The following is a 15,792-nucleotide window of genomic DNA, read 5'->3' on the forward strand; positions in this document are numbered from 1 at the left end:
TTTAAAATGTATTTTTAAGCATAGAGTAAATCTTTGACAAAGCCTCGTCGTACATGTTAGGAAAATCGAGATAAACCTAAAAACGCTTGATATGTTTAAACTTTTTTTTTAAGTCTTAATGTATTATAAATGTTAATGAGGGGTAAATCATCCTTTTTATAATGTAAAAGTAATAGTTGGCGGTTGTATATGATAAGATATGTATTGTTGAAACTCCTTTTATGGTTTTTTATGTACTTTGAAAACCGAATAAAGATTTACTTACTTACTAGTCGTCTGCACTAGGATACTTTCTTCTGATACCGCGCCTGCTGGCTAAAGATTAGTGTTCCATTGGTTCCTCTGCCTTCTCTACGACTTGTTCAGCTGGTTGTGCAACCTTTTTTTGTGGCCTTTCTTCAAGGCCTTCCAGGAATATGGCTACATCATCATCATCATCATCATCATCATAGATTGTAAATTCCATGTCTTTACCAACGATGCCAACGGAAACATTCTTTGTGGTCAGGTCCTGTTCTGCTGGGAGGGTTTCTCTTCAAACACGCAAACCATGCTTTACCAATTCATGCAGATTGCATTCAGCTAATTCCATCATGTGTCTCTCCAAATAAGTGTGAGTGGACTGGGAGCAAGCTCCTATAGACATGGCTTTGCAGTCAAAATAGTTAGAAGAGGGGCATGTTTGGAAAGTATGTGGTCCCATGTTGTCAAAACCAGCTATCAATCCCACATCAAATGGTCTTCTTCCATTGGTATTTGTATTTGTATTTTGCTTCTAATGATCGACACTAGACGAGATGCTGGTTAGAAATAAAGTGTGAATCCAGACACTCTTGGCGCATGAAGTTGCATAAGACCCTGTCATCTGCAGTCAGACACAGCAATCGAGATGCCAATGTGGTTGTTCGAATTGAGAATATTCTTCTGATGAGCGGCAAGTTCAGACTGTGCTCGCTTTAGGGCTACCAGAACAGCATGGGTTTTAGATTTCAGTCCTACAGTCGCAGAAATGGCATATTCGATTTGATGAATTTGGCCCTGATGGCCCAAGACAGTCACATTGTTGTCATACTGGTTGTGAAACATGCTGCCGATCACTCCTGTAGAGACCTGCCCTCTGGGGCCGGCCAAACATTCATGCGTATTTTGCATGTTCTCCATGCAGGCTGCATTGCAGCCTGCATGGAGAACATGCCCAGCCTCCCATTTCCTGGCTGAACACCGTGCTTTGCAGCGTTGTGATTGGTCAGGGGAGCCTGGTAGCTTGGTGCTTCCTTTGCAGAGAAGAAGCCAAGAAGAGTACAGAAGAGAGGCGGTGGCAGTAGGCCGGCCGGCAGGTAAGTGTTTTTTTTTTTAACCTCTCCCCCTGCCCCACTGCCGCTTCCCGGGAGCAGCCGGGCCTGCCCTTGTCTCAACTGCTGCTTATGGCACTGGTGTGCATGTTGGCCGGTTGTTGGAATCTCATGCTAGAACAGCAATGGGGCTGTCGTCCCTATGTGGGTGTGTGTGGTTGTGTGAACGGACTTCACAAAATATGTAGCACGAGAGCCAGAGGCCTAGCTCCTAGTTTGTTGTAGGAGTCCTGCAAACCACTTGCCTGCAACAGAATGTCAAACCATGTGATGTGATCTTCACAACAAATTCTTACATTTATTCCATTTAATGTGTTAAATATTTCACCGATTCCAGGCATGCTTGCGGTTTTAGTAGGGGGGATGTCCTTTTGAATCACACAAAGAAATCAACAGATTTGTTGCATATGAGGCGCATAACCACAGGTTTCCTTCTTACAGTACATTTCTCAGTGAAGCAAAGATTGACCATTTCCTGTGTGGTTCACAAAATGTCGTTCAGTGTAGCTCTTTGCATGTATGTTATTATCATTATAATGGTGCACGTGGCAGCTTCAAATCTTACATTTAATGTGAAACATGATTCTATTATTTTTCTCTACTGGAGAGCAGCAGGAATACTGAAGGAATATTTCGAGTTCCTGTAAGCACTAGGGCCATCAGCCATCAAAGATTCCGCATCTTTTGTCTCTTCTCTTGATTGACAGGCGAGCTGCCCTCGGTCATCCACGCTGTTAATGTGAGATCAATCATTGTAAATAATTGTCCGAAAAGACTATGGCCATGTGCAGCTCTGTGCAAATTTTTTCACCGCCTTTCATGTAAAAACAAAGAGCGCAAAAAATTATTTATTGCCAGCATTATTTTTTCTAAGGCTCTGTAATGTGGCTGTTGATGTGTTCTAGAACTAGTGCAACAACCAAGTCGATAGTACTTAGTTTGACCTAAAATTTTATCCCTCTGAGCTATCCTGCAAACTTCGAGCAAAGATGCAAGCTTGTTCACGTTTATTACGTGGAGGTACGTTCTCAACACTATAGGTTTTCGTGTATGAAGTCTCTCGGCAGTGCTTAATTTAAGCCCCTGGTTTCCGGTACTCGGCCGAGGTACTTAATTTTTAACACCAGCGCTTTTCACAGTCCGCCACAAGGTGGTGCTGTCTGACACATTTAGAAATAACTTCAAGAACAGTCCATTACTAATTCAATATACATTAAAAATAACTATTACCTTATGTCCAAGACATTCTTATAGCTTTCAAGGCCTGAAATAGTCTTAATTTTCACACTTGTAGGAGCTTGATGGCTACTAGTTGTGTTATTTCTTCCGTTGACAGCATAGCAAGGGCTATGTGTAGTGCAAGCTGCAGTGCCCTTCTGACGAAAGCCCTGGCACTCATTATTTTTTATTTTTGTACTAATTAAGCACTGCCTCTCGAGCATCAGCGAAGCATGCGGCGTTTTGATTGAGAATGAAGGCAAAAAGAGGCGAGGTTCTGGAAAACAGTAGCATGTGTACCAACTATTTACAAACGGCATTTTCTCTCATTTAGACGACCCATTAATTATTGTGTGCACAGTTGTTGCGGTTCAGATCCCTTCAGACGTGACAAGAAAGTGTTGAGTACATCGCTGTATCCCACGCTCACAGTTTGCCCTGCACCCAGGGGGCAAAGCGGGGAGACATTTGTTTTCTGTTAGGGATGAGGCACATTCCTGTGAGAAGGATCAGGCCGTTCCTGGCTGCTGGGCAGAAGGGCTTACAGCCTGTTTGACGTCTATTGTGCAACACTTGTCTTGCTTTCACTTTTTTTTAATTTGGACTTCGAAGAAAATTTGAAAAAGCTCACTTCCGTTCTGGATAGCCTTTGTACGATTAGGAAATACATTCCTGCCTCAAAAGGATACATTTTTCCTAGTATTTTAAGATATTCAGGGCAAAAGGCCAGTGGATGAAGGGATGTATGAAGGATTCCCACCGCTCTTCTTTCTGTTGAAAGATAGAAGTGATGGGCGGGCAGGATTTAGTTTCGACCCTTTCTCACATGAAAAATGTTCTCCACCCTGGTTCTGGCAGTACTCACCAAGTTTTCAGGGAAAGGCCAAGATCATTGATAATGTGGCTGACATAGTACAGATGATTTTTTTTGTGTTCGCACATATGAATAAAGCCTGGATTCCTGCTGTTTTCTCGATCTTGAGTGCCCTGGTAAGTTTAGTCGAATGGATCGTGGCTGCTGAACTGGGGGACCTTTGCTTTTACTTGAAGGAGTGAGGAAAGCTGCTCTATTATGTGGACAATAAGCTAAATATGCAGAAGTACATCAGCGTAGCAACTAAAGGAGCACATTTCCAATTGAACACCTAAAGAAGACTAGAACCCTTCATACCCGCAAATGACTTTAAACGGGCAGTCCAAGCTCTAGTAATCCACAGAGTGGAATATGGGAGTGCCGCTCTCTGTGGCCTTCCCAGATCAATGACAGCCCCTCTAAGAGCGACAATCAACGCAGCCGCCAGATTAATCACAGGCTCCAAAGGAAGGTGTCACATCTCCCCAGACCTGCGTGCCCATAACTGGCTACCCTTTGAAGCCAGAATATACTTGAAAATCGCCTGTATAACCTACAAGGCACTGCATCACGAAACCCCACGATACCTTGCGGAGAAATTAGTACACCGGCCCAGCATACCTCAACAGACGAGTCAGCTTCTACACCCCCACCCACCAGCTCTGATCCGCCGGCCTCGCCACAGTCCCCCGCATCTGAAGAACGACCGCCGGCAGCAGATCCTTCTCCCACCTCGCCGCCAAGACCTGGAACACCCTCCCCACCAACCTACGGCAGACCTAAGACCTACCGGCTTTTAGAAGACTCCTCAAGACCTTGCTCTTCGATCAGTAGCAGCACCCCCCCCCCCCCACCCCTGAGCCTTGAGACCCTAACAGGTATGTAGTGCGCTCTATAAGTGCCTTGATTGATTGATTGATTGATTGAATAACAGAACCACCAGGAGTTCTTATAACCTGCTACTGAAACCACAACGATTTTCCAAGAAGAAAACTCATAACCGCACCGTCTCAGGAATGGCCCCTAGGATTTGGAATGCTTTGCCCCAAAAACCAAGACCGAACCCTAACACAGCTTCAAAAAAGAAGTGAAATTGATTCTCTTGGTCAAATTCACTTGAACTATTGGATCCAGTCATGTAAATGTTTGTTATGCTATAATAGTCAACACTGTTGGACTAAAATGTATATTAGTATTTTGTAGGTATATATCTATTTACTATATTTGTTGTAAAGCGCTCTGATACCCGCAAGTGTCTTGTTCGCGCTGTATGAAACCTTCAAAATAAATACATTATTGCTCTACACATTTTCCTTTAAAAATCTGGTAACTGTGAGGTATGTGTGTTCAGTATAAGACACCAAAAGTTTCATTATCTCGGAATGGTTCCACAAAGCTACTTTTTGCCTTCTTCATGACACAAACTATATCATCTTTATGTTCACTGCATGGACCACTGAGGGACAGGCCTCTTGGAAGGCTGGGTATGTATTGACCTTTGGTGAAAAGCCTTTTTATTTTTGGAGTTTGGATTTAGAAAACCTGGTGTGCAGTCATGGTAATGAGATGCAATAAATAAGAATTTGAAAAGGTTGTGCTGGATTTTCCCCTAAGATGCAGGTATCTCCCCCATTGAACTACATGTGGGAGTGTTTTAGCTGCTCTGAAAAAGGTGAAGTATATCAAAAGGAGGCGTGGACGAAGAAGCATAGCTAAGAAATGTTTAGAAGGGAAGTGGTGTCTCTAGCTAAAAGCACGTCTTAATAGTGTGGCTTTGTGGAAGCCTAAGTATAATCAAAGGAAAAAGCCATCTGATCATGCAAAGAAATAAAGGTTTATTTTAACGTGGCACAGGAGCAATCTGACTGTCAACCAAATGTCCAAAAACAGAAGTTACTTGGAATATTTTATTGGCCTAAACTACAAAAGGCGTAACCAGGCATTTCATTAAATATCCACGAAATTATCAAGTACGTGATGCTTTCTCGAAAATTGTGGATTAGTACATCACATGTCCAGTAATCGTCAATCAAGATTTCGCTATATATAAATATATATCCAATCAGAAGAAGTGTATGATAAGCAAATACATAATGGCGACTCACGTGCCTCAACTGTACAGTTGGGTATTTCTAAAATTGTGAACTACAGAACCAATCCGCAATATGTCATCCATAAATGAAATATAGGACCAAATCATGCCCGCCACCCCATCACTGATGAAATGCATCCACACGGGATCCCCCGACGACCCCTGCCCACACCGAATATTCAGCCTCGGAAACAGCAAAATTAGCCCTCAGCTCACCACCATACTGAATCCTGTGATCAACACCAGCACCTTCCTAGAAGCATGGGAGCACGCAGAGATCAGATCCTGCTCAAGAAGCAGTCAGCAGACCCACCGACCTCCAGAACTACTGTCCCATCTCCCCCTACACTTTCCAGCAAAAGTCCTGGAAAAAGCCATAAACACTCAACTGACCAGCCACCTGGAAAAACAGAACCTACTTGATGTATCTCAATCGGACTTATGAGCCAATCACAGCATTAAAACAGACTTGATCGTAGCCACAGACGACCTACGAACACTACTCGACAGAGGCAAGACGACTGCCCTCATCCTCCAAGACCTCTCCCCAGCCTTAGACACTGTCTCCCACCACACTCTCATCCAAAGACTCTGCCAGATCAGAATCACAAACGACACACAATTGATGTACAGAATGCAGAAAAAATCAAAACATTCACCTCCAGTCAAGAGATCTGGGTTAAATCCATCATTCTTTTGCTCACCATGCTACCCCAGTTTAGATCTGGCCATTTGCAAATCAGTCTTGACCCTGTGCCTCGTGGGAACAGTCCTGCCTGAACTGCCAAGCCAGGTCATCCCTGGACCGGAAACAAGCATCCTAGGACCGGTTTCAGGGTTTCACATTTCTTCAGCCAGGATAGCTTGATTCCAGTGGCATAGTGAGCCTAGGACCCATGTCTGGGTCAGAACCACAGCAACACACTCAAGTGGAAAGTTATTCCTGCCAGGACGTACCCAGAAAGTTCAACCCCCCCCCCCATATTCACCTTGCCCTCCAAACACATCATCTGCGGAGTACCACATGGATGTTCCTTGAGCCCACCCTCTTCAACATCTACATGACTCCACTTGCAGACATCTTCAGAACACACCACATCAACGTAGTCTCCTATGCCAAAGATACCTAACTCATCCTCTCTCATTCAGCGAACCCACTCCGACGAAAGACAACTTACATGAATGCATGCGAAATGTCACAACATGGATGAGAGACAGCTGCCTCAAATTAATCGCTGACGAGACTGAAGTTCTGGTCTTCGGCAGAGACACCACCATCTGGAACGACTCCCGGTGGCCCTCTAAACTTAGACCCAGCCCCTACCCAAAGACCACGCATGCAACCTAGGTTTCATACCGGACAACAAACTCACATTGAAACGCCATATAAACACAGGCACCTCTGCCTGCTTCCACACTACCTGCCCACTCCGTAAGATTTTCAGATGGCTCCCCACTAGCACAACGAAAACAGTCACACAAGCCCTAATCACCAGCCAACTAGACTACGGCAACACACTCTATGCAGGCACCTCGACTGAACTCCAACAAAGACTCCAAACCATCCAGAACACAACGGCCAGACTCATCCTTGGCCTTCCCAAAAAGTCACACATTTCCACCCATCTGAAGGACCTCTACTGGCTCCCCATACAGAAGAGATGCCACTTCTAACTCCTCACCCACGTTTATAAGCCACTCCACAACATCAGCCCCACTACTTAAACCTCTGTCTGACCTTCCACCAACCCATGAGAAACTTCGCTCCGCACACCCGGACCGAAGGACACTCATTCTCTTATCTCACCGCCAGATTCTCAAACTCCCTCCCTCTCCCCTTACAACCTGCCCCATTGCTGACCACCTTCAGGAAGGTGCTTCAGAATTGGCTCTTAGACTAACACAGCTTACCAGCCCAGGGATACACCCACGTGCGATTGGTAGCGCTCTATAAGTACTGATTGGTTGATTGATCGAAATAACATTGTTTGCTGAGTTAGAATTCTTTTGAAAATCACAAGTGCTGTCTATTGAGCAAAGCTTGCATCATACTGGGTTTCAAGCTAGGTGACTGTAAAAAGAATAGTTCACAAAATGTAATGTATTTAATTTTTAAGGTCGCACTTTAACTGGGTTTCATAGAACTGAGTAAAACAAAATGGATTCCATGTACAATAGAAAAACACATTTCCACAGCTTGTACTTATTTCTGGTCAACGTCCTGTGAGGTAGTCATTTCCTCATGCGCAATCTGGTGGGCTTGTTCTTTAAGTCCTCTGGTTTCCTTCCCTAAGGCCTGGTGGCCATAGAATATCCTTCATGTGGTGGGGCTACTTGTCCTCCTGGTCTTGGCCTCTTTGGTCTTGGATTTCCTGTTCCTCCTGGTTTTCTGATTTCAGTTTTCCTTGGAGTCCTGGTTCTTGTGATCCTGGTTCTCATGATCCTAGTCCTTGTCTTATCCTCCTTGGTCTTGATCAACCGGTCATTAATCCTTTTGGTCTTCTTCTAATCTTCTTTGTGGTCATCTTCAGGTTCTCCTAGTCTCCTTTGTGGTTTTCCATTCCTAGTCCTTCTTGTTGTCACTCTGGTCCTCTTACTGGTCATCCTCCTACTTCTCCTAGTTGTGTTGGTTTATCTGGTCCACTGGGATTCTTGTTCTTGTATATATGGTCTTCATCTTGGTCTTCCTATTCTATGCCCTTGTTTTGGTCCGACCGTTTTTTTCCTTCCTATTGGTCCTGTTTCTAGTGTTCATGGTCCTTCTGGGGGTCCTGACCATCCGGCTTATCTAGAGCCTCCTCATCCTCCTTCAGGTTTTTTATCCAGTTACTTCTTTGTGCTTTTCTGTAAGGTTCTCCTCCTAATCCTTGATCAGTTTTGTCTTCCTCCTGGTCGTCTTGGAGGCCCTCATCCTCCATATTCTCCCAGTTATCATTGTTCTTCAAAGGGTTCTCATGTTCGCCTTGTTCCTACTGTTCATGGTCCGTCTACTCTTGATACTCCTAGTGATCCTGGTCCCCCTGGTGGTCTTGGCTCTGCCAGTTCTACTGCTTCAGATGACCTTCCTCATCCTCTTTGATCTCCTGGTCTTGCCTTTTACCCTCACTGTACTCTCAGTGGCCCTCCTCTGCCTCACAGGCTGCTCCTTCTACTCCTACTCCCATGGTCCTCACACTTCTGGTCCTTTTGGCCTTCCTGGTCTTTGCCCTCCCGTTTTCCCTCGTCTTCCTCCTGTTTCTTCTATTCATATTCCTAGTAATCATTCTCATGGTCTCTGTCCTCGTAGCGTTGGTCCTCTGGTAAGAGGATCGCATAATGATAGCTTCACTAGAACCCTAGCAGGTCTGGTTGTCTCCTAATCCCCAGCTTCCGACTTAAGAATCTGTCTGTTTTCATTAGGACTTGGTTTTCCATTCCTGGACTTTCCTTCCATCTTTGCAGAGAATACTAACCACCACTCTCCAGATTTGGGTATAGTTTTGCTGTATTTCTTGGTTTCAGACTAAATGTTTGATGTGCCAAGCTAAAAGATGCACTATAAGTTTCAACACAGAGACAAAGACTAGTCAGCAAATATGAAGACATATATTAAGTTAATTTGAAGCAACATTTCTAAGTCTATGTAGCCATTTGTTTTTTGCAGTTGCAATAAGTCTATTTTTCTAGTGGAATGATCTAACATTTCTAGGATGACGTCAGTGCTAGGCCGTTGCACAGAATACTTTTTTGTGAGCTAAGGTTGAAAAGGAAAGCTTTGGGCCTAGTCACTGCACACAGGGTAAAGTATAGTTGCTTGGCGCAAATTTTTGAAAAACTCACAATTATAAATGAAGCATTTCTAAATATCTTTCACTTCAAGATTAGTTATAATGTGATACATTTTTGTTTTATTTATTTATTTGTTCTAGAAAGGTGCATTCACACATTTTTGTGAGTCTATTCTAAAGTGAGCATTTCAATAGCGTTTAATCGTGTTCTAAAATGCAATTCTAACATAATAAAATATGTTGATTTCTAAATATGTGGCCATACGCCCTAAATTGTGCGTGTTCTGTAGCTGCCCTGCTCCTCGCAGTACACTAACATGTTACTGAAAAGTGAATTCAAGTCTTACAGGGTACTACAAATTAAAAATCTTCTAGTCATGAGTCTGAATGTACTATTGCTAATAGTTTATAATAACTCGGGTGAGGGGGACGTTAGCTCAGACCCCATGATCATTCAATCCATCTGCCTAAAATGTTACGTTTTTCCTCTACATTAGCTACGCCCAGGTAGGTGCAGGCTTCCTAGATATTGGATGTAGAGGTTGGGTGCGCCAATCCCACAGGAGATATTAGATCTTGTCCTTAAGAGGAATGTGGAGAGGGGGGGGGGCATTGCCATTGGATCCACTGCAAAGAGCCTTTCAGCTGGTAAGGTAGAAAGGTACACTATTTGCTGGTGTTCTTCACTTGCATTTTCATTAAACATATGCTTTCTGCCTGTATCTAGAGTTTTGAACTTTTGTCAACTTTGCTTAAGTTAATTTGGGTGATGGGTTAATTAAAGTTCGCAAATAAAATTTATTAAATTACAATTTTAAAAGCAAATATCCATGGTTAACTTTGTTTTGAGCAGCCATATAGCATGTATATAGGGCAGTGACTTGTGTCTGTAAGGAAAGTGAGTATAGCCACAGAGGGCTAACGATGCATTGGCTACGATACTACTTTGCTGCGCTTTCAGCCTCCTCCTTAAGACAGCGTGGTCGGGTTCACTGATCCTGTAGTCTAGGATAACAGTCTGTGTCTCCGTCTACAGCTGCTGGGTCATGGTTGTCAGGTAGGAGCGGATAGGTGTAATGCTGGTGAGTTGCTCTGGGGGACCTGTGGCTGTGTGCATCCAGTCTTGAATTGTATCCCCCCGTGACCGGGTGCAGTGATCTCGGAGCCAGAGGCACGTGGACGGCCGATCCGGTCAGGCCCAGGAGAGGCTGGCCGTCTGATGTTTGCGCCTCTGCCCTTTCCAGATTTCGGGGCGCCCTGGTCGACTGTTGTACCAGTCTCGTCCGGCCAGCAGCAGAGCTCTAATGACTTCCGCCTGAAGATGGGGTTGGGGAGCGCGAGAACTCTTTCACCTCATCAGTTGAAATGTTGTGCTTGATAACCATGTCGAGTTTTGGGCAAGTGAAAGCACGAATTTGATGAATTACTTACTGTTGTCATTGGGGCCTTGCTGCCCAGCTGTGCGCGAAATGTTTAATATTTTTCACGTGACGTACGCAAGTACGAGTCTAATCGCTTTCCGCTGTTGTCATGTTTGTCTCCGCGGACACCACGTTATATGCCGGGTCCGCTTCCACATTTCTGGAATCCACCGGGTCTGCTCGGCCCTCGGAGCTGGCAGCCTGCCCAAAAGCAACTGATACCGCCACTTAAAGAGCTTCCCAGCAAAGTTGCACATTAACTTAAAAATACTCGGAGATCAACCATTAAAATGTTTTCGTTTCGGTTGCACGACTAACACAACCCAGATGTCCGAGTGCGCTGGAGCGGGCCTAATGCTGCAGAGATCGAGCTTGAAAGCAAACGTCTGGATTCGTCCCCGGTTTCAAATCTGAGTGTTTGTAATGATGCACTTTTACAGAATGAAAAAAAAACGCAGGGCGCCAACTCCAAAGCCCTTTGTGGACGTTTGGAGATTGCAAATACCAAGTATTATGCCAGGAAAAACACATGTCGTCACCAGAAGCGCAATCTGATGGTCCCTGGCAGGCTGTGAACTGAGTGTCCTGTGCTGGCATCGGCGCGCGCGGGCCTGGCTTCGGTTTACGCACACGCGCTCAGTGTGGCACATGGCAGCACATTCAAAATGGCAGCTCCCGGGCCCCTTGGAATCCGACACCGTGTCTCCGTGTTGAGGGCGCGCGCCCCATTGACGCACGTCACTACTCATTTTCCACTTACATCATTGCACTGAGACTGCAGCATGGAGAAGCCGTGTGTGTTTACATTGCGTGCCCATATTACTGTGCTCATTTGAGTAGCAGCCCACCGACGCTGCCACGCGTGTAGTCGTAATGAATCGCAAGATTAACTACTATGTTCCACTTCGTGGGTGTCCAGCATAGGTCCACGAGGCGACGAAGAGGATTCGTGTTAGATTTTCAGGGTAATCATTGGCTTTGTAAATGAGTGACGATTCTATTCATTGCTTGTAAATTTGCCTTATGGGAAAATCCTGAATATCTGGAGTTGGCCTTCTTGGACTACAGGACACTCACTTTGTTTAGATTTTATGATTTACATCTTCGTAATTTATGTGCTTCCAAAAGAGTAATGATATTTTATGAACATTCGCGTAAAGGCGGTAGAGTTTTTAAAGGATTTACATTTTGACAGTCTGTATAAGTTTACACCGACCAGTAAGCTAGTTGATTTTTTTTTGGGGGGGCGAAAGACTAATTAGGTTGCATTTCTATTCTTGGTGCGTTCTACCTGTTAATCCATTTTACGAGGTGACCATGATCGAAAGGAGGGCTGCCTCCTTTTATGTGGCTAGTATAGTTAGCCATAAGGACCTCAAGACGTTGCAATGAGTACCCCAAAGGCAATCTGGCTTTCGACCACAAGGTGAACAGAGAGTTGCATCTCCGGGGCCCATCCTTTGCATGCAGGGTTGTGCCCATTTATCCTGGCTTGATGGCAGGATTGGCTGATTTATGAGAGGCAGATCAGTGCCTTGGGAACCTAGAATCCATTATCAGGTTGCACAGCAACAAGAACCTCAACCCACCCCAAATCCTGCAATATTCTTGTGGTACTGTTTTGTATCATACGTTCTAAAACCTGCTGCTTCATGACCAAGATGTCTGCAACAGCAGATTTCAGCATAAAGAAACATCTGCTCCCCACAGTCCATGCAACAAACCTGTGCGTTCTAACAGCAATGGCTAGAAATCCTGTACTTAGACCAGCATTCAGAATCAATCAATCAATCAAAGAATTTGTAAAGCGCACTACATACCCATGAGTGTCTCAAGGCGCTGGGAAGGGGGGCACGCCACTACTGATCGAAGCGCCAGGTCTTGAGAAGTCTTATGAAGGTCAGCAGGTCTTGGGTTTGTTGGAGGTTGGTTGGGAGGGTGTTCCAGGTTTTGGCGGCGAGGTGGGAGAAGGATCTGCCGCCGGCCGTCGTTTTCCGGATGCGTGGGACAGTGGCGAGGGCGAGACTGGCTGAGCGGAGGCTGCAGGTGGGGGTATAGAAGCGGAGTCGTTCGTTGAGGTATGATGGTCCGGCGTTGTGTAGGGCTTTGTGTGCGTGGATGAGGAGCTTGAAGGTTATCCTCTTGTTGATGGGGAGCCAGTGTAGGTTTCTCAGGTGGGGGGTGATGTGGCTGTGTCAGGGGGTGTCAAGGACCAGTCACGCCGAGGCGTTCTGGATGCGTTGCAGCCGTCTCAGGAGCTTGGTGGTTGTTCCTGCGTAGAGGGCGTTTCCGTAGTCCAGCCTGCTGGTGACGAGGGCCTGGGTGACGGTTTTTCTAGTTTCGGAGGGGATCCACTTGAAGATCCTGTGGAGCATTCGGAGGGTGTAGAAGCAGGATGAGGAGACTGCGTTGACCTGCTTGGTCATGGAGAGGGTGGAGTCGAGGATGACCCCTAGGTTGCATGCGTGGTCGGTGGGTGCTGTGGCTGTTCCCAGTGAGGTGGGCCACCAGGAGTCGTCCCAGGCTGAGGGGGTGGAACCGAGGATGAGGACATTTGTCTTGTCAGAGTTCAGCTTCAGCCTGCTGTCCTTCATCCTTTCTGCGACGGCCTTCATTCCCCTATGGAGGTTGGCTTTGGCGGTGAGAGGGTCTTCGGTGAGGGAGATGATCAGTTGGGTGTTGTCGGCGTAGGAGATGATGTTGAGGCTGTGCTGACGGGCGACGTTGGCAAGAGGGGCCATGTAGATATTGAACAGCGTTGGGCTGAGAGCGGATGCTTGCGGAACACCGCAGATGATCTTGGTTGTCTTGGAGCGGAAGGGTGGGAGGCAGACGCTCTGTGTTCTGCCGGAGAGGAAGGATGTTGTCCAGGCCAGGGCCTCCTGTTGGATTCCGGCGTCGTGGAGGCGCGCTGTTGAGGTGCGGTGGCAGACCGTGTCGAAGGCGGCTGAGAGGTCCAGGAGGATGAGGGCGGCTGTTTCTCCTTTGTCCATAAGGGTTCTGATGTAGTCCGTGGTGGCGATGAGGGCGGTTTCGGTGCTGTGATTGCTGCGGAAGCCTGACTGGGATGGGTCCAGAATGTTGTTGTCTTCGAGGTATCGGGTCAGTTGTCTGTTGACTATTTTCTCTATGACTTTCGCCGGGAACGGGAGCAGGGAGATGGGCCGGAAATTCTTGAGGTCCTTGGGGTCTGCCTTGGGTTTCTTCAATAAGGCGTTGATCTAGGCGTGCTTCCAGCTTTCCGGGAAGGTTGCTGTCTCGAAGGAGATGTTGATCGTCTTCTGGAGATGGGGGGCGCTGGCTGTGCTGGCTTTGTTGAAAATGTGATGTGGGCTTGGGTCAGATGGGGATCCGGAGTTGATGGAGTTCATGGTCTTGATGATGTCTTCGTCGCTGACGTTGGACCAGGCGATCAGGCGGCTGATGCGCATGGTGGTCGTAGGGTTGGTGGGCTCGGCGGTGGATGTGGGGGTCGTGGTGTTGAAGCTGTTGAGGATGTCGGCGATCCTGCGGTGGAAGAAATTGGCCTGTGAGTCGCACAGGTCTTGAGGGGAGGGGATGTCGTTAGTGTTGGAGCCGGGGTTGGAGAGTTCTTTCACGATGTTGAAGAGCTCTTTGCTGTTGTGTGCGTTGTTGTCTAGGCGGCCCTTGAAAGTGGTCTTCTTGGTGGTTCTGATGAGCTGGTGGTGTCTGCGGGTGGCGTTCTTGTGGGCTGTGTAGCTGTTTGGAGTTTGTTCGCAGAGCCAGTTCTTTTCCAGTTTTCGGCAGGTGCGCTTGGAGGCTTGGAGGTCTTTGGTGAACCATGTCGCTTCTTGCTGGAGTGGTTGGTGGCGGGGGTCCTGAGTGGAGCGAGGGTGTCGGCGCAGTCGTTGATCCATTGTTTGAGGTTGAAGGCGGCGGTGTCGGGGTCGGTGGGGTCAGGGAGGGTTTCAGGGCGAGGGTGGTGGTCAGTTGTTGTTCGGTTACCTTGCCCCAGCAGCTGTTCAGAAGCCTCCAGCATCCTGTCTCTGAATGTTTCCACCTTAAATGCTATGCTGCACCTGAAAGGGAAGAACAAAGTGATAGCACTGTTCGTCAAACGATATGAAAGGTAACATTTTAAAGCAAACAATGAGAAAAGAATCACCTGGTCAGTAACTCCAAATAGAGATAGCTTTGGACGATATACCTAAAGACAAAGAATGAAAAACCCAGGCAAAATAAGTGAAGTTATGTACAGGAACTTTTAAAAATATTTTTTATCTGCAGGCACAAAAACAAAGCTTGCTCTTTCACAGTAATATAGGTTGCACTCTTCTAACCCTAATCTGCAAAAAATAAACATGAAAGGCTGTATCCCCACTCCCACAGCTTGGTAAATTCATACTTTGATTTACTGGTTGGTGCTAGAGAAGGATCTACGGGTCCGGAGTCTGATATCCACATCTATGGTGTGACCACAGCCTACTGATACTGTGGTTTTATAAACCCCCTTGCTTCCTCTTTGGGTTGCTTCAGGGTGCTGTCCTTTTAGTAACAGGGTTCCCATGACAACAGGAAGCACAGGGAGTTTGAGTCCATTCATATTTATGTGATCCCAATTTGTTCCTCGCACCATCCTCCTGCTGGGTCAGTTAAAGGCTGGTCTGGGAGCTATTCGGCTCCTCCTAAACTGTAAAGTTCAATACCCTGGGTCCCTTGACGACCAGGGATTCACCGCTATGGAGCCACTGTCAAGCATCCATTGCTATGGGTCCACTGTTGACAGTGCACCACCCCAATGCACTAATGGGCTTGCTCTCGCCTCCGCGTGGCTCTCACTTGAGTCCTGGAGCTCAAACGCGTTGCTGATTGAATGATGAACTTCATATGTTGCGTCCTGCTTAATTTTGGTCTTGTTTAATGCTTTATTTTCAACAGAACAGGGACTTCTACTTTATGCCTCTAGTCAGTGTTTCTTACACCAAATGTCCAAAGAGGTCAGATTTGTCTATTTCTAAAACACTGTCTCAACAAACCCTTCATAAACGTGATGTTTTTTGCTCTTGTCCAGTAGGGCATCTGTTACGAAGTACATTTCTTTCGAAATCAATAACATGTTTGGCTTTTT

The 15,792-nt window shown here is 46.3% G+C and overlaps 1 protein-coding gene and 1 pseudogene across 2 annotated transcripts in view; one reads left to right on the forward strand and one right to left on the reverse strand.

Moving 5' to 3' along the window:
* DISP1 (dispatched RND transporter family member 1) overlaps nucleotides 1-15,792 on the forward strand; it is a 729,704-nt gene that overhangs the window by 80,364 nt on the left and 633,548 nt on the right. The gene's annotated exons all lie outside the window — the stretch shown is intronic.
* LOC147709375 (proteasome subunit alpha type-1 pseudogene) lies at nucleotides 323-1,086 on the reverse strand (annotated as a pseudogene).

The sequence above is a fragment of the Lissotriton vulgaris genome, chromosome 6 (assembly GCF_964263255.1).
Source record: "Lissotriton vulgaris chromosome 6, aLisVul1.2, whole genome shotgun sequence".
Classification (NCBI taxonomy): Eukaryota; Metazoa; Chordata; class Amphibia; order Caudata; family Salamandridae; genus Lissotriton; species Lissotriton vulgaris.